We start from the raw sequence: 24,620 nt of genomic DNA, 5'->3' as shown, positions 1-24,620 counted from the left end.
ACCCTCACCCCCTCCTTAGTCCCAGGCAACCACTAATTTGTTCACCATTTCTATAATTTTGTAGTTTCAGAATGGTATATAAATGGAATCACACAGTATGTAACTTTTAGGGATTGGCTTTTCCCACTCAACATGATTCTCTGGAGATTCATCCAGGTTGTTGTGGGTATCAGTAGTGTATTCTTTTTAATGGCTGAGTAGTATTCCATCATATGGATGTACCACAGTTGTTGTTTTTTTTAAAGCAGTCATCCATTGAAGGATATCTGAGTTGTTTCCAGTTTGGGGCTATTATGAATAAAGCTACTATAAACACTTGCATACAGGCCTTTGTGTGAACATAAGCCTTCATTTCTTTGGGATAAACGCCCAAGAGTGCGATTGCTGAGGTGTATGATAGATTAGTTTTACAAGAAAAATAAGTGTTTAGTTTCTTAGAAACTGTCCAGTTGTTTTCCAGAGTGGCCGTACCATTTTACGTTCCCACCACGAGTGTCTGAGTCATCTAGTTTCTCCACGTGCTTGCCAGCGTTTGGCATCATTGCTGTTTTTTATGTTAGCCATTCTGATAGGCGTGTAGTGACACCCCATGTGTGATTTACTTTCAACCTGCCTATAGGATGTTTGAAGTGAGTTTCTTGTAGACAGATTACAGTTGGGTCATGTTTTTTAATCTACTCTGCCAATCTCTTTTAATCGGTGTATTTAAACCATTTACATTTCACGGAATTATTGATGTTTTAGGGCTTAAATGTGCCATTTTGTTTTCTGCTTATTCTCTCTGTTTTTCATGTCTTTGTTTTCATTTTCATGCCTTATTATGAAATGCTTGAAGATTCTAAAGAATTCTATATTGATTTATATGTAGTATTTTAAAGTATATCTCTTTTAAAGTGGCTTGTTCTAGGTGTTCCATTATGTATATATAACGCATCACAGGCTACTAGTGTCATCTTACCAGTTTGAGTGAAGTATTGAAACTTTACTTCCATTTATGTCCCTTTACCTTCTTATAATATAATTGTCTTAAATATTTTCTGTATGTACATCTAGAACCTCATCAGACAGTGTTATAATGTTTCTCCAAGTATCGAACAATTTAGAAAACTCAAAAGAAGGAAAATCTATTATATTTACCCACATTTTTACTTACTGAGTTCTTCCTGCCTTCCTGATGTTCCAAGTTTCCTTTTTTTCCCCATTTCCCTTTTGTTTAGAAGACTTCCTTTATCTATCCATTAGTATAGGTCTTTGAGCAACAAATTCTGTTTTCCTTTATCTGAGAGTGTCTTATTTTTCCCTTCATTCCTGAAAGACATCTTCATTGGATATAGGATTCTGTGTCGACAATTCTTTTCTTTCTACACTTGAAATATATTGTAACACTTTCTTCTGGCCTCCATGATTTTTGAAGAGAGAAATGTGTGCTGTCATCCTAATTATTTCCTCCCTATAGATAAAGTGTCAGTTTTCTCTGGCTGCTTTTAAGGTTGTTTTTTTTTGTCTTTATTTTTCAGAAGTGGGTTTGTGTCTTTTGCCAAATCATATGCATTTTATCCCTTGGGCAGCCAATCAGTGGCCCACTGGAAAAGAAACTTGAGATGGAACCGTTGAGTTGGTGTTTTGTGGACAATCGTCTAGGGCTCTTCTCTCCTTCCTGGGTGGGTTTTGTTGGGGAGGTTTCTTAATTTGAGAAACAGGAACTCCTCCCAAGCATCATTTCTGTAGGATAGTTATGGCTGCTTTCAAACTTCTAGGCAACTGAGAAAACCAATGATTCTTTCTGGGCCACATGCCTGGAGGTCTCTGCCTAATGCGGAACCTGGCCAACCTCTGGCCTCCACCCTCCTGGCTGGAATGTGAGTGAATGAATACTTGGGAACTGGAGAGGTTGACAGTAGTGTCGCGCTAGAAAGCTGGAGGATCCACTTGTGGCCTTTTGGGCACTGGTTGCTCATCACTGGTTCACTCTTTCTGAAATCTATTTTCTCACCATACTTTGGAATCTTGCTTCTGCCCTCCCCCTGCCATTACTCTGCTAACATCTCAAGTCCTAACTATTAAATCAAGCAGCCTTTTCTCATCCTTCTGGAGCACTCCAGATCACTGGCCGTTAGCCACTGTTCAGATGCATTAACTCAATGAGGTAATGTCCATTTGTAGCCCCATTTTACAGACAAAGAAATGGAGGATTCGAACCCAGAAACTCTGGCTCCAAAGCCCATGCTCTTTTTTTTTTTTTTTTAATGTATTTTATTTTATTATTTATTTATTTATTTTTGACTGTGTTGGGTCTTTGTTTCTGTGCGAGGGCTTTCTCTAGCTGTGGCAAGCGGGAGCCACTCTTCATCGCGGTGCGCGGGCCTCTCACTATCGCGGCCTCCCTTGTTGCGGAGCACAGGCTCCAGACGCGCAGGCTCAGCAGTTGTGGCTCACGGGCCCAGTCGCTCTGCGGCATGTGGGATCCTCCCAGCCCAGGGCTCGAACCCGTGTCCCCTGCATTGGCAGGCGGACTCCCAACCACTGCACCACCAGGGAAGCCCCAAAGCCCATGCTCTTAACCACTGTGCTGCATTTGTTTTTTTTTTAATTTTATTTTATTAAAAAAATTTTTTTGGCCGTGCCACGTGGCTTGTGGGGTCTTAGTTCCCTGACCAGGGATCGAACCTGGGCCCATAGCAGTGAAAGCACCAAGTCCTAACCCCTGGACCGCCAGGGAATTCCCTGTCCTGCATCTGCAGTTGCTGATCAGCTGCCCCTCTTCTCTCTATGAAGCATTCTTCTGGGTTGGCTTATGTGCATTCATTTCTTGATCCTTTTCTATCTGTTTTCTTCTCTATTTTTCTTTTTCCAACACCTATGGGTAAACATTCCCCAAGATTCTTTCTTTAGTTTTCTCTCTCCTTTCTCTTTATCATTATCTATGACTATTGTAATGAATGACAAATGCATTTATCTCCAGTAACATCCTGTCAACTCCTAACATAGACCCACATTTCCTCCTTGTTTAATATCTGTATTTCCACAAAAATTATCATTTCTAATTCTGACTGCATCATCTAACCCCCAAACTTGCTTTTTTTAGGAATACATTTTTTATTAATGTATAACAGAAGTTTATTCACATTCAAGGAATTTTCACAGAGGGAACACACCATTGTAACCAGCACCAAGATCAGGAAACAGAACATTACTAGCACCCCCAGATATGCCCCTCCTGCCCCCTTCTAGTCACTACCCCAAATAAACACCCCCAAATAACCACTATCCTGAGTTTTAACACAATAGATTAGTTTTTTCTGTTTTTGAACTTAAATGGAATCATATTTATGTATTTTGTGACTGTCTTTTTTCATTCAGCATCATGTTTATAATATCATTCCAAGTTGTTACATGTAGAGATAGTTTATTCATTCTCATTAATAAATAATATTCCATTATGCAAATATACCATATTTCTTAAAATCCATTCTGTTGTTAAAAGGCATTTGGGTAGTTTCCAGTGTCAGGCTGTTATATGAATAATGCTGCTTTAAACATTCTTGTAAGTTTTTTTGGTGGACATATGCTTTTCTCTTCTGTTCTGCTTAGGAATGGAATTGCTGGGTCTCTGGATACGTGTTCATTTTTAGTAGATATTGCTGAACAGTTTTCTAAAGTGGCTATACCAATACCAACTGACCTTTCTACCAGCAATGTATGAAAATCCAATTGGTCCACACTTTTGCCAATATTTGGTATTGCCTGTTTTTTTTTTTTAAATTTTAGTTATTTCTGGTAGGTGTGCAATGTTATCTCATTAAGGCTTTAATTTATATCTCCCCAGTGACTAATGAAGTTAAGCAACTTTTCATGTTTATTGCCCATTTGCAGAGCATCCTGTGAAGTACCTATTCATGTCTTTCTGTCCATTTTTCTATTGGGTTGTTTTTTTTTTTCATATTGATTTGTACCAGTTCTTTATATATCCTGGAGATGATTCCTTTGTTAGATATTTCAACCACTCTGTGGTTTGCTTTCCATTCTCTTAATGGTGTTTTTTGGATGAAAAGAACTGTTAATTTTAATGTAATCCAAATATTCATTTTCCCCCTTTCTTGTTAGCACTCCTTTTATCCTGTTCAAATGTCCTTTTATTCTTGACTTCTGTATTTCTAATAGTGGTCTTTCCATTTTTCCAGTCAAGCAAGTTTGCCACTTTGGAGTCCCTTTGATTTGTTTCTCTCCTCTGGTCCAATTTAATTAGTCACTATATCAATTTGATGCTACCTTAAAATCAATTCTTACATACCTGTCATTCTTTCAGCCACCATCTCTGTTCAGGCCCCACTTAGCTCATCACAAAAGCTTCTAAGTCACTCTTCCTACCTCTCAGCTCTCCTTTGGCCATATCGCTGCCATAGTAATCCTGCTTACACACAACACGATATCACTCCTTGGCTCAAGACACACCAATGTACCCTAATGTATTCAGAATGAAGTCCAAACTTCTTGCCTGCTATCCAAGACCATCCAGGATCTGACCTTCCTTGCTCACACATGCTTTCACACAACCTGTGCTCCACTAATGATGCACTATTTGCTGTTGTTCTCAATGCTCCTGCTTTCTTTCTCTGTGCTATTATGTCCAGAGTTTCTTTATCCCCAGCAGCTTTTCCTGGTGAGATGCCACCATCCTTCTAGGCTCAGCTTAAGCACTATTTTCTCTATGAGATTTTTCCACGACCCTCTCTTATAATACATATTTGCTTCTAGTTATTGCTATCTTGTGCTATAGTTATCTGTGTATATGTTTTGTTTCCAATTCTAGATTATAAGATTCTGGAGGATAGGGCCTCTGTCTTATTCATCTTTTTATCTCTCTACAGGGCATTCCATTGGGTCTTTCACACAATGAATGAAAAAAGGCAGTCACAAAATACACAAATATGATTCCATTTACGTTCAAAAACAGAAAAAACTAATCTATTGTGTTAAACACATATCAACATATATTGATTCATTTATTTATTATTAATAAGAAATTAGTAAGAAAGTAATAATAATGACTACAATTTATTGCATATAATGGTAAGTACTAAACGTGCATTATCTCAAATATGATGGAGTTTAGAGGATTAAATGAGATATTGAAAGTAAAGACCTTGAAACATAGTAAGAGCTCAGTAAGTGGTAGCAATTATTATTATTCTTATTCCTATTTAATGGGTGAGAAAACTAAAGCAGGTAGATATTAAGTCACTTGCTCAATGTTGCATAGCCAAGTGGAGTTGGGACTTGAGCCCAGGTGTCTATTTTTGCCTAGTTTGTTTTATTCAGCATAGTGAATTTGAGATTCAGCCATGTTGTTGTATGTATTGATAATTCATCCCTTTAATTGATGAGTAGTACTCCACTGTATGGATAGACTATAATTTACTAACCCGTTCACCTGTTGATAGATATTTGGATTGTTTCCAATTTTTCGCTTTTACAAATAAACCTGCTAAGAACATTCATGCATAATCTTTGTGTAAATATATGTTTTTATTTCTTTTGGTTAAATACCTAGGAGTGAAATGGCTTTGTCACATGATAGGTGTATATTAAACTTTTAAGAAACTGCCAAATTGTTTTGGCAGTGCTTGTATCATTTTCTATTCCTATCATCAGGGTATAAGAGTTTCAATTCCTCAACATATTCACTCATTTCATATTCATTCATTTGGTGACACATTCAGTCTTTTTAATCTTAGTCAAACTAATGGGTGTGTAGTGGTATCACATTGTGGTTTTAATTTGCATTGTTATACATATGTCACAACTGAGGACTAACGATGTTGAACATCTTTTCATGTATTTATTGGCTATTTACATCTATTCTTTGGTGAGGAGTCAGTTCATATCATTTTAAAAAATATATATTTATTTATTTATTTATTTTTGGCTGCATTGGGTCTTCGTTGCTGCGCGCAGGCTTTCTCTAGTTGTGGCGAGCGGGGGCTACTCTTCGTTGCGGTGCGCGGGCTTCTCATTGCGGTGGCTTCTCTTGTTGCAGAGCATGGGCTCTAGGCGCACAGGCTCAGTAGTTGCGGCGCATGGGCTCAATATTTGTGGCTCGTGGGGTTGTCAGTTTTGGCAAAAATTTCTATAGGAATTTTGATGGGGATTATGTTGAATCTTGGGGAGAATTTGGGCAGCATTGTCATTCTAATACTATAGAGTTTTCTAATCCATGAACATGCTATGTTTCTCCATTTATTTAAGTCAGAGAAGTTGGGGTAGGAGACAAAATATTTTGCCATTAACGTTAAACCATCATGAATCTCACAGTTATTGTTTAACTGTTGGTGTGAAAAGTTGGAAAAAATTCTCTTCTTTCTCTTTCTCCTCCTCCTCCTTCTTCCTTTTCTTCTTCTACATCTTTTTCACTGAAAGCAAATTTATCACATGCTCAGGTTTTAATTCATATCCTATCTTTGTCCTCCTCAATTGTTCAATTTTTTACGTTGTTGTAGTTTCTGAATATCCATTATATTTAGAAACACGTTGACAAATGAAGCATGATAACACATTGTCCAATACTGGAACATAAAACTGGAACTAGCATAGTGGACAATAGCCATTTTTGGGGTCTGATATAACACCTTTTTCATTGGATTGCCATGAGAACCACATGAGCTAAAGTATGTGAGAAGCCATTCTATGACTGCGAAGTGCTGTTACTAATATTTTTATTTAAAAGAGGTGCCCAAGGGGAGTTCCCTGGCGGTCCAGTGTTTAGGACTTGGTACTTTCACTGCTGTGACCCCAGGTTCAATCCCTGGTCAGGGAACTAAGATCTCACAAGCCGCGCAACGTGGCCAAGAAAATTAAAAAAATAAATTAAAAAAAAGCAGTGCTCAAATAACCTTTTTGCTTTATTTAATTAATGCAAATCATTCTTTGATGTGAAAAGCAAATGAAAAATCAAACAAACTGTGGCAGAGACAGCTAGCTGATAATAATTCATGCTTCCTTTCCACAGGGCAGAATACTGTTGGGAGGCGGCTGCCCAGCTAGAAATGACATTTACTCATCTCGTTCATCCAGGTGGGGCTGTGCAACTAGTTCCAGTCAGTAGAACGTGAGCTTCCAGGCTGAGGTGGCTGAGTATGCATGTGCCTTCCCCATGCTTTATTACCTTTTATGGTGACCTTGAAAGTCTCATGTCGAAAGGTGACAACCCAAGAATGAAAGGAGCTTGGATCTCCAAGTCACCACTTGGAGAATAGGAGAGCTACTCCACCAGGGGTGTTCACATTGAACTTTGTGTGAGCAGAATTAAATTTTAATATGTAAATCACTGAGATTTTGGAGCTCTCTGTTATAGCAGGTAGTGTATTTTCATAAATAACCATTTTTGTTTTTTATGATAAGGTCTTAGAGCCAAAGAAACAGTAATAGCTTAGGCTTGTTTACCTCATAAGCAAAGAGAAATAGCCTAAAATTTAAATGCTTGGCCTATGACCTTGAAACTGACTCATTCCAGTGAGCTATACAAACTTTCTTGGATTTTATTCCAAAGAGTGAAAAATATACACTTTTGTATTTAATAGATCTGGGCTTGGATTCTGGCTCTTCAAAGTTCTTGCTGGATTTACCAGAGACTTTTATTCAGTCTTTCTACTATCCTCCCTCCCAGCATAGGATTATTTCCATTCTCAGCCCATCAGCTGAGCTAGTCCGGGTCCATATTGATACCTTCTTGTTGGACCTCTTTACATTTTCATGTACAAGTACCTCAAACCTAAATGACCAATACTAACCTTATTACCTTACCTAAATGTGCCTTTTTCTTGACTTCATGATTTCCATTAATTGTGCTGAGAACATTCTACTACTATTACAACTACATCACTAATTAGATAATCTTTACTTCAAATATTTCAATGAAAGGAGAGACTAATATGTGTTGATGGTTGTTTGGACCTAAGTTTTAGCTCTGTATAATATATGTGGATCTATTAAATGAACAATGTTAATAGTGTTTGAATTGTTACTTATAAATAAATAGCTCTTTTATTACTTTAAAAGATACTCAGTAGACTCTTGGTATGTGTGAATTTAACATTTGTGACTTTGATTCTTCACGTGTGATCCTGAAGACACACAACATAGAGTAGTTTTCCAGGAATTTGAGTCTTGAAGTTGTGGGTGAGGCCAGCTAACTACCTAGAATTCACCTATTAAATCTGTCTTAGGGTTCTCTACTCATTAATGTGCATTTAATAACTCCTATGAGGTAATGAAAATTCTATTTTTTTCCTTCTTTTTAAAAAAATTTATTTTATTGAAGTATAGTTGATTTACAGTGTTGTGTTAGTTTGTGGTATACAGCAAAGTGATTCAGTTATACATATATATGTATATTCTTTTCCATGTTCTTTTCCATTATTGTTGATTACAAGATATTGTATATAGTTCCCTGGGCTATACAGTAGGACCTTGTATATTCATTCTATATATCAACATAATAGTTTGCATTTGCTAATCCCAAACTCCCAGTCCATCCCTCCCCCACCTCCCCTCACCCTTGGCAACCACAAGACTGTTCTCTACGTCTGTGAGTCTGTTTCTGTTTCGTAGGTAAGTTCATTTGTGTTATAGAAAATTCTAATTTTTTGATGAAAAATCACCTAGAAAAGAAAACCAACTTCTAGTGTTGATGCTGGAAGTGAAATGAAACAAAAGCAGTCTAAGAAAATTCTGATTCTTATTCAGAAAATGGAATTAAATATAAATGAAAGGATGGAACATCTAATTTTGTGATAATACCAAACCAGATGAACAAGTCTACCACATATTTTTTTTTTTAGAAGAGAGATAAGAAAAGTTGATTCTTTTAAACTGGTTCATCAAGTGTTTGAATAAGAATTTATTTTATGAAATAAAATATTGATAAATTTTATAAATCAGTTTAGTTCTAATAAATATAGAACATATATAAACCTTGGCCACATTCGTACTCACAGGGACTCACTTTTCCTGAAAAGGTTTATCAAGTCTATTTTCCTAAAGAGGTGGGTTTCTCCCTAAAATGGATTCTAGAATTAGCCACTTTAGATTTTCTCCATCTTGTTACTCTTGAATTCTCCATACCTGGCGCATTGGTGAATGATTGTAGAATATTCCATAGACATCTACTGAAAAAGGGCAACTCTGAAATTTTCTAGATGCTTTAGGTCAAAAATCCTGCTCTTGAGTCAAAAGATAGTAAGTTGTTTTACAAAAAAACCTTGTTTTTTAAGAATCTACCAAGATCAGCCTCTCTTGAATAATCTCTTAATTCATCTCTTCATTTTGGCCTTACAGGCATAATATATAAACATATATTCGTTAGTATAAGAAAAAAATGTTTTTGGTCAAATGGAGTATATTTTCCTCAGAAAATTTACCGTGGGGTTCTTTGCTTTTGTCTCTTTTGTAGAATTCCGATTGATTAGATCAACAACCATATTCTTCGTATCTTTTAATCAGGCTGGTAAACTTTTATTTTTTATTTTATAAATTTATTTATTTATTTTTGGCTGTGTTGGGTCTTCGTTGCTGCGAGCAGGCTTTCTCTAGTTGTGGCGAGTGGGGGCTACTCTTCTTTGCGGTGCGTGGGCTTCTCATTGCGGTGGCTTCTCTTGTTGCAGAGCATGGGCTCTAGGTGCGCAGGCTCAGTAGTTGTGGCTCACGGACTCTAGAGCTCAGGCTCAGTAGTTGTGGTTCACGGGCTTAGTTGCTCCGTGGCATGTGGGATCTTCCCGGACCAGGGCTCAAACCCTTGTTCCCTGCATTGGCAGGCATATTCTCAACCACTGTGCCACCAGGGAAGCCCCAGGCTGGTATACTTTTAATATTTTAAATATCGAGGCAAGATGTTACCCAAAGATTCTTGCCTCCTGAGAGTCATACCCATAGGTAGTCCCCTCCCACATCGAATTGGGCTGACCCGTATAATCACTAGGATATTGAGGATATGATGGTACATGACTTCTGAGGCTATGACATGAAAGTTCCATCTTTCTCTCTCTTGGATTATTGCTCTGGGGGAAGCTAGCTGCCATGTCCTGAAGACACTCACTCAGCTCTACAGAGAGGCTGAACGGCAAGGAAATGTGGCCTCTGTAATACAGCAGGCACTAATTTGCCAGACATGTGAGTGAGCCAGCTTGAAAGTAAATCCTCCAGCCCCAGACAAGCCTTCACATGATATCACAGCCCTGGTCGTCATCTTGACTGCAACCTTATGAGGTTGCCCACAGAGACTATGTGGGATAATAAAAGTTAATTGTTGTTTGAGCCACTGTGCTTTGTGATAATTTGTTATGAGGCTATTGATAACTAGTACAACTAGTTAGGAAAGCTTGAGAAATTTTGTCCTAAATGTTATTATAAAAACCCTTGTATAATCTTATTTAACCCAGTGATAAGTTCTTTTTATGAGGCGATGTGACTATTTTTGCAAGACATGAGTGATTCTTGTCATTTTAAATGAGGTGGCAAATGAGCAGGTATTACTTCTGGTTTTGCTGGAGAAACAGTTGAGATGAACAGTCTGAGATGCATCCTCATCCTCATCTCTAGTAGGAGATAGGGGCAGGGCATCCATAAAAGTGGACTCTTTTCAAAGTCCCAGGCATTAAATGAAGACCCAGAGAACTTCAGGGTTTCTTCTGTGAAATGTCTCTGTCTCAGAAAATATTGGACAAAGCAAACAAAAATCTGATTCCATTTCTCCATTGTTCCATGGAGGCGTTCTGATGTGGCAAAAAATCCTTCCTTTGTGCCACATATAAACATTGAGAATGATTAAGGTGTAGACCCTTGTGAGACTTTCATTTAATTACACATGAAGCTCCATAGAATTTCACCCACAGAACAGTGGGGTTGTTTTGTCGAGTGTTCAAGACCTAAATTTGCCGTTGGCTCACCCCCAGCGCAGTCATGCGATTAGTCACGCAAGGAGTCACAAAACCCCTTGGCCATAAAGAAATCCTAGCTGACGGCCCCACCAGTGCTCTTTTCCCAAAACATGTCTCTGGAAACTAAACTCAAACATGCATGTCAATTTGGACTTATTTTTCGTGTTTGTTTTGCCCAAAGCATGGACCATGTCGGAGAAGATGGAGACACCTTCACGGCCTGTTAGTCACATCTCACCAAAGCTTCTCAATGGGCTGTCAGACAAGAAAGGAGCCTCATGTAGCCACCTTAATCAGCATCCCCCATCTGTGAGGTCATTGGGATATTTCAAACAATTTTCAGCTCTCATTAGTTGAGCGTGTTCCACAGGCAAGTCCTTATCTTTTGTAACTTTTGCTGTCACATCCTGAGAAAGCCTCTCTGCTAAATGACACTTTCCCCATGGGTCAAACCCCAGTAATGAGTCACCAATTGATGTGCCCTTTGCACTCACTAGCAGTATATGTTGATATTAACCTTTTGTGTTGTGAGATGTCGCTTTTACCCTTGGCTTCTGCCACGTAAGTCTCATTATTTCTAATAGGCTGTGGCAATTAGGGTCTTGGGGCTGTTGATCGCAGCCATTCGGAGCAGGGAATGGGCACTCGGGGAGAACAGTTGCTTTTTCTTTACATGAACAATGTGATGCATAGCTCAGCCCAAATCTGCACACAGCGAGGCAGTAGTGGACCTCCGGCCATGGATGGGAAACTCCTCATCGAGTCCCTTCACATGTTCTCTCCTCGAACTAGCTTCTGGCTATTTTCAAACCCCTTTTGTGCAGAATGACATGCTTGGCAGAAATTTCAGCGCATTAGATTTGGCCTAATAGGGAATTCATTAAACAGAATTATTTGGGAAAGAAATGGGTGTGTTCAAAGAGGTCTGTTTTTTTTTTTCCTTTCTTTCAAAGATAGTTGGCTGGAAAAGGAAAAGGGTGACACTGACAACCAGCCATCTTGGGTGGTTCATGGGGCCTCTGAGGAGGCAGCATGGAGCCCAAGTTACCCAGGAAGGCCCCTCGGACTTGTGATTGGGAAATCTTGACTCCTGATAGAATTCCATGGTAGTGAGAATCTGGTGGGCCTCTCATGGCTGTAGGTAGGTTAAGAAGCTGTTCCTTCAAGGTCAGAATGATACCCAGGGGGTAAGGGGATGAATGGGGAAAAAGTCCACAGTAAAGTAAGGACAGAAGGAAACCAAAAATAACTAAAAACATAATATAGAGTCAGCATTCACATTCTCTCCAGTTCTTTGACCTGAAGTGCTTTCTACATTTTAAGGAAAACAAAACAAAATTAAGCCTGCATTTTATGCTTCAGACAAGATGAGACTGAAGTCTCAGGGGCAACAACTCAGAAGAAAGATTTTAGCTTCTTTGTAGGCAGTGGAGCTTGAATGTTCTACATCAGGATAAGATTTTTCCAAATGAATGCAAGAAAAAGCCCCTATATTAATCTGACTGTTTACGAAAATAACACTTGGGAAAGCCCCTCCAGTAAATTAAGGCCATGCAATGTCAGAGACCCTAGGGCCTGCTGCTGAAATAATCACTCTTGGTGATGCAGCAGTATGGTCTGTTTCTGAGAGCCCCTTGCTGATTTATTCTTTGCTCTGAAAAATGACACATTTAAAATGTAAGTTTGTTTCAGTTGGATTGGTCCACAGTATAAACGTATGGCAGTTGTGAGGTGAAGAGTTCAAAATGTATGACCAATAATAACTGAAACTTAATTCTTCCTTGAATAAGTATAATAAGAAGTCTCCAGAAGAAAGCCAGAAGAAGCTCTCTTCCTCTTTTTTTCCTTTCTTCCTTCTTTCCTTCCACAAACATTTAACCTGCTTGTTCTATGAGTAGGTGTTGGGCTGGGAGCTGTTGACAATCACTAGTGAATGAAGCATAGCCTTATTCCCAGAGGGCTTCAAATGGGAAAGATGGACAGAGGGTGCCAACCTAAGGCAACACAGAAAGGATGATACAAAGAATGGACAGGACAATAAGATACCAGAAGAGAGGTAAGAGTACGAGTTATTGCCAGGCTCTGAGGTCCTGGGACATACCTTATTATCACACTCTTTACCAGAGCTAGAATGTAACTCCTACAGAAGAAGCACCTAGAACAGTGCCTGGCACAGAGAAGCTCGCAATATTTGTTAATGAAAAACCATTGACATCTTGGTACTGAAGCCTATGACTTCTTTTATTGCCCATTTTTAAAGTCTTTATTGAATTTGTTACAATATTGCTTCTGTTTTATGCTTTGGTTCCTTGGCTGCGAGGCATGTGGGATCCTAGCTCCCAGACCAGGGATTAAACCCGCACCCCCTGCGCTGGAAGGTGAAGTCCTGACCACTGGACCGCCAGGGAAGTCCCTGAAGCCTATGCCTTCTTATTTGCATTCATAAAGTGCTTTTTCCAGACTACTTTCTCTGTTCCCCATCTCCCCATCACAACTCCATTGTTGGGAAATTGGCGTGTGACCCACATCCAGGGACAGGATACAATTGGGGAGATTTTAGGGGAGTTTAAAGGCGCTTATATATTTATGTTGTTGACTCTTTGGTTTTTCTTTCTTGCATCGTTTCCCTCCCACTTGGAATCCTACTCCCCAGGCCTCTGGAGCAGTACAAAAGGCATGGAGCTGCCTCACATGGGGGAGCGTCTTGTTCTGGGAAGGCCAGGCAGGAATAGGTTAGGGCACAGGGAATGATGATTTGGAGCAGCTGCTGTCAGCCTCAGGGAGAAGAGCTCTCGTTCCTCTCGTTTCCTGGGTTCATCCTTCCTTCCTTTTCCAAGTTGTTAAGACCATAGCACACTGCCCCAACCCCGCCAAGGTGAGAGTGTGGGCCATAGGGAAGAGGCCAAGTTGGCTACTATGCTGCTGTTGGTCTGGGCTGTTCAAGCCTTCTGGGCAACAGAAGTCCTCCCTGTTTACATGTCTGGCCCACATCAGCATGGCTAGGGCTCAGGCCCTAGGTCCAGTTGGCAACAAGGAATTTACATCATTTTGGAGCCACCTGTTTTCATAATTCCCCCATGAGCCTTTGGAAGCAGTTGATGGATTGAAAAAAATGGGGATTTGGAGTTCTCCTCTGACTCTCTAGCTCTTTACATTTTGAAAATGCAACCCAAGTCTTTGTAATTTATTGCACATCCACACAGAGACTATTGACTCTGTCAGAACAGCATTACGAAAAGGGATGCTCCTTACTTGGGTTTGCTCACTTTGAACACCAGAATCTTAATTACGATTGTTCTATCTGGTCCAGATTATCTATCTATCTATCTATCTATCTATCTATCTATCTATCTATCTATCTATCCATCTATCCAGTCATCTCTCTCTCTATCACAATAGCTAAAGGGGACTTGAGAAGATAATAAAAATGATTGCGAATGACTGAACCTATTGAACAATTAACAGATGAGAAAACTGAAGCTCAAAGAAGGCAAGTGACTTTCCCAGGGTAACACACCCAGTATCTGGTGGAAGCTGCACTCAATCCTATATTTTTAGTCTTTAAATCCAGCATTTGTTCCCTACAATGTTGTAAGTCTTGGAATAGCTATTGAAATTTTCCCCTCTTATATCTCGCATTAGGATCCCATAAGTGACACTTATTAAGAAAAGTTTTCTAAGTTCAAGAAGAGAGGACATGTGGGAGTGGGTGAATTACGGAGCTGGAGCTGGGAAGAATTCAGTGGCGTGACTGTGCTACTCATACTGTTGTCAGCTATAATTCAACAAGAGCTCTTATAGAGAAATTTCTTAATTTATGACATAGAGAATTTAAAGTTTCCCCCCAGGTACTATGTCCATAAATGGCCAGATTATATGGGACCTTTTTCTTTGGTATGTTTATAGTTAGCTTGGGTCAATATACAAGGTTGAAGTATTTTTTCAGAAAATAATATTATGTATGTTATGGTAAACTACTATTTGGAAATAAACTCGGTGGTGAATGAGCTCTTCCCAGCCACACGGGGACCATGGATGGCAGCAAAGAGGTGATCAGCCCTCTGACCTTGGAAGAACTCTAAGGAAGAATTCTGGCACCTTACAGGAGGACATCATTTTCTCTGTAGCTCTTCCTACAATTAACATGTGTTCCTTAGAGACCATAAGACGTTTTTCAGTTTAATTTCAAACTACTTCTGACAACTGAGAGAATTTCACAGTTTTACAACCTGATCAGTGGTCTAGGCTTTCAATTATTTGATGACTTGAGTATTTCATGAAGAAGTATTTTATTTTATTTTATTTTTTATTTTTTTTAAACCTACCCACTTAAAAAAATTTATTTATTTATTTGGCTGCATTGGGTCTTTGTTGCTGCACACGGCTTTTCTCTAGTTGCGGTGAGCGGGGGCTACTCTTCGTTGCGGTGCGTGGGCTTCTCATTGCGGTGGCTTCTCTTGTTACAGAGCACGGGCTCTAGGTGCACAGGCTTCAGTAGTTGTGGCACGTGGGCTCAGTAGTTGTGGCTCGTGGGTTCTAGAGCACAGGCTCAGTAGTTGTGGCGCACAGGCTTAGTTGCTCCGCGGCATGTGGGATCTTCCCGGACGAGGGCTCGAACCCCTGTTGCCTGCATTGGCAGGCGGATTCTTAACCACTGCGCCACCAGGGAAGCCCTGAAGAAGTATTTTAGATAGAACGTTCACATTCACTTGTATTTCAACCAGATGGTTGCACGGGCAAAAGTCAGTGGTGCAGCATCTCACAGTGAACAGATTCAACCTGACAGTGGGTAAACATTTGATCCCTGGGTTTCAAGTTTTAAAGTTTCAAAGTGAAAAATAAGCCTTGTATTGAAATGACTGATTGTGGAATCTAAAGGGCCTGTGAGCATGCAAAGGTGAGAGAAAGGAGGGTGTTTGGGGCAAGGAGGGAGGTTGTTTGGGGGTAAAGAAGATAACTTCTAAGGGACGGGCAGAGGAATGCAGGACACTAAGGCATCTGGGCTAGATTTCATTCTGAGTCAGCACTTGTTGGCTTCGTCTGAGTCCTGGGGCAGAGGTGCAGCTCACAGAACTGAATTCGTGGTTCTGCAAAATCTCTGAGACTTTGGGAGGACAGCGCAGCCCTGCTTAGGATTATTGGTTCAGAGAATGATCTAGGTGTTTGTCTGTGTGTAGAAGGTGTATGCTCTTTGTCTGCAGAGGTAGGTCAGTGACATGTGGTTTGGGTTCCCTGTGACTCCAGGCAGCCAACCGCAGGAAGCAAGTCCTGGAGTGAGGGTGGCAATAGTGGGGACCCCAAAGTAAGGCAGCACATTCTTTTGACTCTCCTCACTTGATTGTGTGGGACAATCCAAATGTTTCCCCAGTTGTTTCTGGGAGTCCCAAAGAGGTATTTCCTGAGTCTTCTCAAATTATCTCAGTCCTACCTGGACCCACCTTCTGCCCTTTTCTCTACCTCTGAATCCATTTGGTAATGTTGTCCAAGAAGCCACATGAAGACTGCATTCCAGTGGGTGGTGGCTGAGAGGACTTGTGTAAGAACACACCTAAGTTCCAGGAGAGACTCCCAGGGGGACTTGGGGAGGCTTTAGGGTCGGAGCCAGCAGAGAATCATGCTGTGTATCTGTTTGTGTAACACAGGCAATCTGTCACTTATTTCACATATTGTCACTTATTCTATATATCATTCAAGGCCCTGGAAGGATAAATCGGAAAACGACACTAACAACAAAACTAAAACAAAGAGACAAACAAAACAACAACTTTGATTTTGTAATAACCTATAAGGGAAAAGAATCTGAAAAAGAATATATATATATATATATATATATATATATATATATATATATATATACACGTATATATGACTGAATCACTGTGCTGTACACCTGAAACTAACATGACATTGTAAATCAACTATATTTCAATAAAATAAAACAAACAAACAAACCAGGGACTTCCCTCATGGCACAGTGGTTAAGAATCCGCCTGCCAATGCAGGGGACATGGTTTCGAGCCCTGGTCTGGGAAGATCCCACATGCCGTGGAGCAACTAAGCCCATGCGCCACAACTACTGAGCCTGCACTCTAAAGCCCATGTGCCACGACTACTGAGCCCAAGCGCCACAACTACTGAAGCCTGCGCACCTAGAGCCTGTGTTCCGCAACAAGAGAAGCCACCGCAATGAGAAGCCCGCGCACCGCAACGAAGAGTAACCCCCGCTTGCCGCAACTAGAGAAAGCCCATGCACAGCAACAAAGATCCAATGCAGCCAAAAATAATAAATAAATAAATAAATAAATTTAAAAAACGAAACAAAACAAAAACCAACAACTTTGAAACATGGCTCCTGTTCTCCAGGAGCACACAATCCCAATGGGGAGACACACACACACACACACACACACACCAGGGCAACATGAGTATGTGTGCAAATAATGGTGCTAGAGTCTCTCTGACATTATGTCCTGTGGGGCCTTGTCAGGACCGACTCCATGGAAGAGGTGAGATTTTTGTGATGGGAACCATACTTTGAAGGATGAGTAAAATGTGGACAAGTTCAATTGCGAGGAGTAGAAGCTCCCTAGCAGAGAAATGGATGTGACAGAGACATGCATGAGGAAAAGTGAAAGCCAAGTTTGGGGACAGTAGAAAGATCAGTTTGCCAGGAGTGGACGGTCAGTGTAGACAATCCACAAAGCTAAGACTGGTAAGGTAGATGAGAGTCATGTTATGGAGGGTTTTAAGGAAGATAGAAGGATTTGGGATTTTATTCTGCAGGCACTGGGGAGCCACCAAATGTTTTCAAAAAGGCAAGAGATATATCCACCGGAGATTTTAATAAAGTTAATCTAATAGAGGAGTTTAATATGCTCTTATGTGGGAAGAAGTTGGGAGGGTGATGAGTTAGAAGCCTTTAGCAATAGTCCAGGTGTGGGCTAATAAAGATATGCTAAGGTGGGCTTCCCTGGTGGCGCAGTGGTTGAGAATCTGCCTGCCAATGCAGGGGACACGGGTTCGAGCCCTGGTCTGGGAAGATCCCACATGCCACGGAGCAACTGGGCCCGTGAGCCACAACTACTGAGCCTGCGCGTCTGGAGCCTGTGCTCCCCAACAAGAGAGGCCGCGATAGTGAGAGGCCCGTGCACTGCGATGAAGAGTGGCCCCCGCTCGCCACAACTGGAGAAAGCCCTCGCACAGAAACGAAGACCCAACACGTCAAAAATAAATAAATAAATTTATAAAAAAAAAAAAAAAAAGATATGCTAAGGTGATGGTGGTAGGAATATAAGGGAACATATTTAGGAAGAATTGTCAAAGTAAGACCATTCAGCAAATATTTGCTGAACATCTGCTATGTGCTAAGCATAGACTAAAAACTAGAGAGTCCTAGGAGCAAGGCGGATGAACCCTGCTGTTGAGGAGCCTACACCCCAATGTGTGGAACACAGAAGCACACAAAGAAATGAAATAGATAATATTCTATAACTATAGATACCAAGGAATCACTTAGGATGCTTTCAAGTTACAAAATATCCAACTACAAGTGGCCTAAAGGATAATCACTCACCTACACACACACACACACGTTCCCAAACAAGTAACAACCCAGAGAGGGCCATTCCAGAGATGGTTAATCCATAGACCCAACAGTGTAACTGAAGACCTAGCTCTTCCATCCACTGCACGGCCACCCTTAGGATGTTGGCTTCCTCCTTGGGGTTATGTCTCATGAACCAGTTTGGTTCCTGTAGCTCCAAGTACCACCTCTTCACATAGTTATATCCCAAAACAGGAATGGTGGCTTCTCCTCATTGCACCTCTTATGATCATTGCTATGGATTGAATTATGTCCTCACCAAATTCGTATGTTGATGCCCTAACCCTAATGGGGGTGGTATTTGGAGACAGGAACTTTGGGAGATACTTAGGGTTAGATGAGGTCATGAGGCTGTGGCCCTCAGGATGGGATTAGTGCCCTTATAAGAATAAACACCAGAGAGCTTGCTTTCTCTCTGTCTCCCTGCGTGTGCACAAAGAGGTCAAGTGAGCACACAGTGAGATGGTGGCTGAGGGCCCTCACTGGGAACCAAACCAGCTGGCACCTTGATCTTGGACTTCTCAGCTCTTAGAATCTTGAGAAAATAAATTTCTGTTGTGTAAGCCACCTGATCCATGGTATTTTGTTATGGCAGCCCCAGCAGACTAAGACAATCAGAGGCCTCACCACAGACTTCCTCTTACTGCTTGTCCAGGGGTTTATTTTACACCCATGTTGAAATCAATCATGGGTCAGAGGAGTGAAGTGACTATACTGGATTTAGACTAGTCACTCTTCTGCCGCCAGGTCAGGGGTGGGCTCATTTTCTCTGAACACACAGGATGGATAAACACCCCAAACAAGCAGGAGTCTCTATGAAGAAGAAAGAGATGGAAGACGGGAACAGCTGTGAAGAAACCACAAGTGGTTAAGGGCTGTGGAGAAGATAATGTGGGTGGTAGCATGATGGTGTATTAGTTTCCTAGGGCTGCTGTAATAAATTATCACAAGCTTGGTGGCTTAAAACAATAGGATGTTCTCTCATATTTCAGGAGGCCAGAAGTCTGAAATCAAGATGTCGACAGGGTCACACTCTATCAAAAAGCTCTAGGAGAGACTCTCTCCTTGCCCCTTCTAGCTCCTGGTGGTTCCTGGTGTTCCTTGATCTGTGGCAGCATCACTCCAGTCTCTGCCTCCATCTTTACATGGCCTTCTCTCTGTGTCTCTGTGTGTACTTTTCTGTCTCCTACAAGGATACGCTCATTGGATTTAAGGCTCATCCTAGTCAGTATGATCTTATCTCAATAGTTACCTTAATTACATCTGTTCCAAACAAGGTCACATTCTGAGATTCTGGTTCGACATGAATTCTGGGGGGACACTTTCAACCTACTACAGATGATGCGTGACTGGGGCTGAGCATAGAACTGCTCTTTTTAAAAAAAATTAATTAATTAATTAATTAATTTTTGGCTGTGTTGGGTCTTTGTTTCTGTGCGAGGGCTTTCTCTAGTTGCGGCAAGCGGGGGCCACTCTTCATCGCGGTGCGCGGGCCTCTCACTATCGCGGCCTCTCTTGTTGCGGAGCACAGGCTCCAGACACGTAAGCTCAGTAGTTGTGGCTTACGGGCCTAGTTGGTCCGTGACATGTGGGATCTTCCCAGACCAGGGCTCGAACCTGTGTCCCCTGCATTGGCAGGCAGATTCTCAACCACTGTGCCACCAGAGAAGCCCTAGAACTGCTTTAATTGAGGCAACAAGAGAAGGCTTATTGGAGAAAGAGTATTTGAGTTGAGACCAAAAGATGAGGAGGAAGCCATCTGAAGCTCTGGGATAAACAAGCAGAAGGGACAGCAAGAGCAAAGATCCTAAGATGAGAATATGTGCAGTGTTTAGAAAGAATGGCAGCTTTTGTTTCTCTGTGATGTGAATTTCCTCACTAGGAATGGTGGTAAAGCAATTTCCTTTCATTTACGTCTAAAGAGGCCAAAGAGGAGATAATTGTGTAACTGAATCCACTCAATTTGCCTGATGTGTTTGCTAAGGTCAAGGCTGTACTGTTGATTAGCAAGAATTCAGCTGAAATTATTTGAATCTTATTGAAGCCCCATGTAATAGACCAAATGATTTCACAATTCTCTTCCTTTGGTAAAATGTGTTCTTCGGAGATTAGAAGTCCAGAAGAGTAGCTCTCTCTCAGTATTCAAACTCTCTTTGGTTCCTTTATCGGAATTCTCTGACAGACGAGACACACATTTGGAGCAGCAGGAAGGCAGTGGGATTTATTTAGTGGAAAGAGTCAGGAAATTTGGATTCTAAATTCCAGCTTTAATAGTGTCCAGCTATGTCTTTTGGGTAAGTCTCTTTACCTCTCCAGGCTTCAGTTTACTCATCTGTAAGGGGAAGTTGGACCAGGTTACCCCAGGGGTGGGAGAGGGTGGGGCTCTTCCAACTCAAGCTACCTGTGCTTCATACAAGGCCCCAGGAGCTGTCCTCTGGCCCTCTTAGGAGTTGCTCAGAGTTAATTAACACAGCTCTTGGACAGGCCAAGGCTCTGAGCGCAGTGTTGTTTGTAAGACCAATATTCATGAGAGTACAGTGGAATATACCTTCACTTAAACTCTTGACCACTGATATGGGGCCCAAGTTCAGAGTATGGACTTACAAAGGCTTTACTCTCTACACCATTTCCCCCCTTGAGAATCTGCCCTGTCCCACTGGTTTTTCACGCCTACCTTCTATAGGGCCCTCTGAGATAGGGAAGGAAAACCAGGCTCTGCAGCCCGAAGACCAGGGCTTTTTGAATAAGAAGATTGTTCACAGCTGTGTGTTTACTAGCTTAACCAGCTCAGCTTCTTCCAGTTTTTCATGTAATTATTTTGGCTGTATGTGCTGAAGAATACTGCAGCCTGACTCTTAAATTCACATGAATATTGCCTTACATGTAAATCCTAAACATGTTTTTATTCCATCCTTTAAGATTCTACTGAGCAGAGTTTGAAGCATCTTTTTCTCACTCTGTACAGAAGTAATGAGGTCCTTTGCCCACAGGCGATGGGAAGACCAACTCATCCTGGTTGGCCCCGGACTATCCTGGTTTGCAAACGGAAAGTCCTGCCTCCCGGAAACCCTCTCAGTCTTGAGCGAACCGGGCAGTTGGCCCCGTATAGTGGTGCAGTGGGGCTGCTTGGAGTCAAAGAAAAAACTTGGAGGAGTAAAGAAGCAAATTGGAGATGAAGCGTTAATCCTGATAGAAAGAAACGCAGCTCTGGGAAGGAACCAGGTGGCCAGGCAGTGCCATCAAGCAAGCTGTGAGCCCCACGGCTCTCCTCTCCTGAGGACAAAGCTGTGTAACCTTGTCCTGAGGAGCCAGTGTCTCTGGGGGGCCTCCGTCTCACTGCCCGGCTGGGAAACGACCTACCTTTAGGCTTTCTAGGAATATTCACTCTATTTTTCTAGAACAAGGAATAGCAACATAACACATTGTATCAGGAAAATCAGTATGAATTCCTACCCTAAAAAACATCTTATTTGGCTCTGTCACAAAACAGGCCCCGAGCAGCAATGGCCAAGGGCCTAGTACTTCTCCCCTCCACGATGCACCAGCGAGAAGCTTGGATTGTCATTTCTAATACTATTCTTTTCTGACTGCTCAAAGCAATCAGAATTTCTTGGAAGTTAGTTGATTCCAGTTTTGGGACAGGAAAAACAGTCAGGCTTGAAACATCTCATTGCTGTGGTCTAAAAACAAGGATCTTTCAAGACTATCAGAGCAATGCTTGAGGAGTTTCTATTAGCCCAGATGTGCAGATGTGAACATCAACTAATAAAACCAGTTATGGCAAATTGGTACAGGGTGAGTCTGTGAAAGGCTATGAGTTCATAATAATACTCCAAAATAATACATGTATAAAAATATAGTTATAAAAGAAAGGTGAATAGAAGAGTATATTAGAATATGTAGGTATTATTTTTAAAAATATTAAATACATGTCTGTTTTAAAGTATTGACTTGTATTTGTTCCTGTCTGCCCAAGCAGGAGAGAATAAACACAGGGACCTGGGAGTCAGCAAGGTGTCCCTGAAAAAGTAGAACCTGTTCCAAGAACAGAAAGGACTCATCAGCCTCTGTGATCATGTTTAATGATGAGGTAGGAAGGGGTTTGTGAACAGAAGGAGGGCTCCAGGATGTGTTCCACACTGATGAATTATCCAATATCCTAGAGAGGGGAGGTGATCTTTCATTTTTTCAGAGATGGAATCTCAAGATGGGCCCACCAATGAGAATAAACTACTAATAAAGAAGACATTCATTTTTAATAAAGCTAACAGACAAGGGCGATATATCAAAGTCATAGAGGGACCCACTAATATATCCAGTCTTGCAAATTTAATGACCACCTTATTCCTGAGAAACAAGTCACCCAAAAATGAAAATCTATCTGAAAGTGAGGGTCATAACAGTGCCATGTTGTGATAAGAGGAGTATGATAGTTATCTACAGGCACACCTCGTTTTATTGCACTTTGCTCTGCACTTTGCAAATGTTGCATTTTTTAATGAATTGAAAGTTTCTGGCAACCGGTGTTGAGCAAGTCTATGGGCACCATTTTTCCAATAGCATTTGCTCACTTCGTGTCTCTGTGTCACATTTTGGTAATCCTTGTAATATTTCAAACCCTTCACCAGCAAAAGGATTATGACTCATTGAAGGCTCAGACAGTGGTCAGCATTTTTTAGCAATAAATTAAGGCATGCACAATGTTGTTTTAGACATAATGCTATTACATACTTAATAGACTACAGTATAAAGTAAACGTAACTTTTCTATGCACTGGGAAACCAAAAACCCTGTGAGATTCATTTGATTGCGATTGTCTGGAACCGAACCCATAATATCTCCAAGGTGTGCTTCTATTGCTGTGTAACAAACTTCCCCAAAGCTTAGTGGAAAGGGAAGAATGAGAGGAGCCGGAGGGAGAAAACCACATGTCTGGTGTGGCAGCAGAAATATTACCTAACAAGAAATAAGGAGGTCCAACGCTTCAGATATTTAAAGGTGGGACAGGAGAGTGGCTCCCAGACACAAGTACTTTTAAAGCTCCCCAGGTGATTGCATTGTGCACCAGGGCTTGAGAAGCACTGTTGTAGAGTGTGACTTGCCAATCTGAATCTACCTTAGTCACAGTAGATGTGGTTAGTGGTGGTGGGGGAGTGTTATTAACATTTATTGAGCCCCAGTTATGAATCAGTTTCCAAGTGAGGAATTTCACATGTAATTTCTCTTACTCCTCACAACAGCTCCAGGAAGCAGACAGTGAGTCAGTATTATCACTATTTCACAGAGGAGAAAATAGAAGAAGATTCGGTAAATCAGACTGTCATAAAAAAGGCTGGTCTCTTACACCGTATCAAGCAGTATTAACAAAGGCCCCAAAGAGAAAAGGATCTTAACGATAAAACAGATAAAAGATAAAAGAAGAGCTGGTTTGGTAGATTTAAACCTAAGCTTGAAGTGGATTGAAAAAGATGAAGCACTACTCTTGATACTTCTAAACTGTGTAGAGTCTGTGTCGTGAAATTTGGCCAAGAGGAGAAATGGCACATGCTGGACTACAGAGAGCCGGCCAGCAAGGGTTGGTGCGAGGCAGGGGAGGGGGCAAGGTCTGCTTCCCAAGGCTGGGGATGTAAATGTGGAGCCCTTTCCCCTTCTTTGCCGCGTAATGGCAGTGCAGAGGGACCCATACGCACAAAGGGAACATGGTGGGAACAGCCACTATTGGGCGTTGAGTAACTTTGCATGACAGGAGCAGGGAGGCTGGGAAGGAAGGCTCAGGACACGCAGACTTCAGAGACTGGGGAGGCCAGGCCAGGGAGGACAGGGATGAACCTATGCAACACCTCAGCCGCTGCTCCAGGAGGCAAACAGGCCATTTCCAAGTGGGGAGAAACAGGGGGTCTGGTTTTTTGGGATTGCTGTTGTCAGCAGTTAACAGAAAATATTTTAATTTAATATTAATAATTTAAATAGTTAATATTTTAAAGCAAATAAACTTATGGTTGACAAAGGGGAAGGCAGGGGAGGGATAAATTAGGAGTTTGGAATTAGCAGTTACCAACTACTATATATAAAATAGATAAACAACA

The 24,620-nt window shown here is 41.2% G+C and overlaps 1 long non-coding RNA gene across 2 annotated transcripts in view; it reads left to right on the top strand.

Annotated features, from left to right (window-relative positions):
* LOC133105251 (uncharacterized) overlaps positions 1-22,601 on the top strand; it is a 48,631-nt gene extending 26,030 nt beyond the window's left edge. Inside the window, exons 3-4 of one of the 2 annotated variants that reach the window (XR_009703821.1) lie at positions 7,007-7,071; positions 22,514-22,601. This is a non-coding gene — a long non-coding RNA (uncharacterized LOC133105251). Of the gene's footprint in view, positions 1-7,006; positions 7,106-22,513 lie in introns of both variants that reach the window. The other variant, XR_009703820.1, reaches the window with a different exon arrangement.
* Positions 22,602-24,620: the final 2,019 nt, after the last annotated feature.

The sequence above is a fragment of the Eubalaena glacialis genome, chromosome 14, assembly GCF_028564815.1.
Source record: "Eubalaena glacialis isolate mEubGla1 chromosome 14, mEubGla1.1.hap2.+ XY, whole genome shotgun sequence".
In the NCBI taxonomy this organism is placed as follows: Eukaryota; Metazoa; Chordata; class Mammalia; order Artiodactyla; family Balaenidae; genus Eubalaena; species Eubalaena glacialis.
Note: the sequence above shows the minus strand (reverse complement) of the source record. Positions and strands in the feature narration are given on the sequence as shown.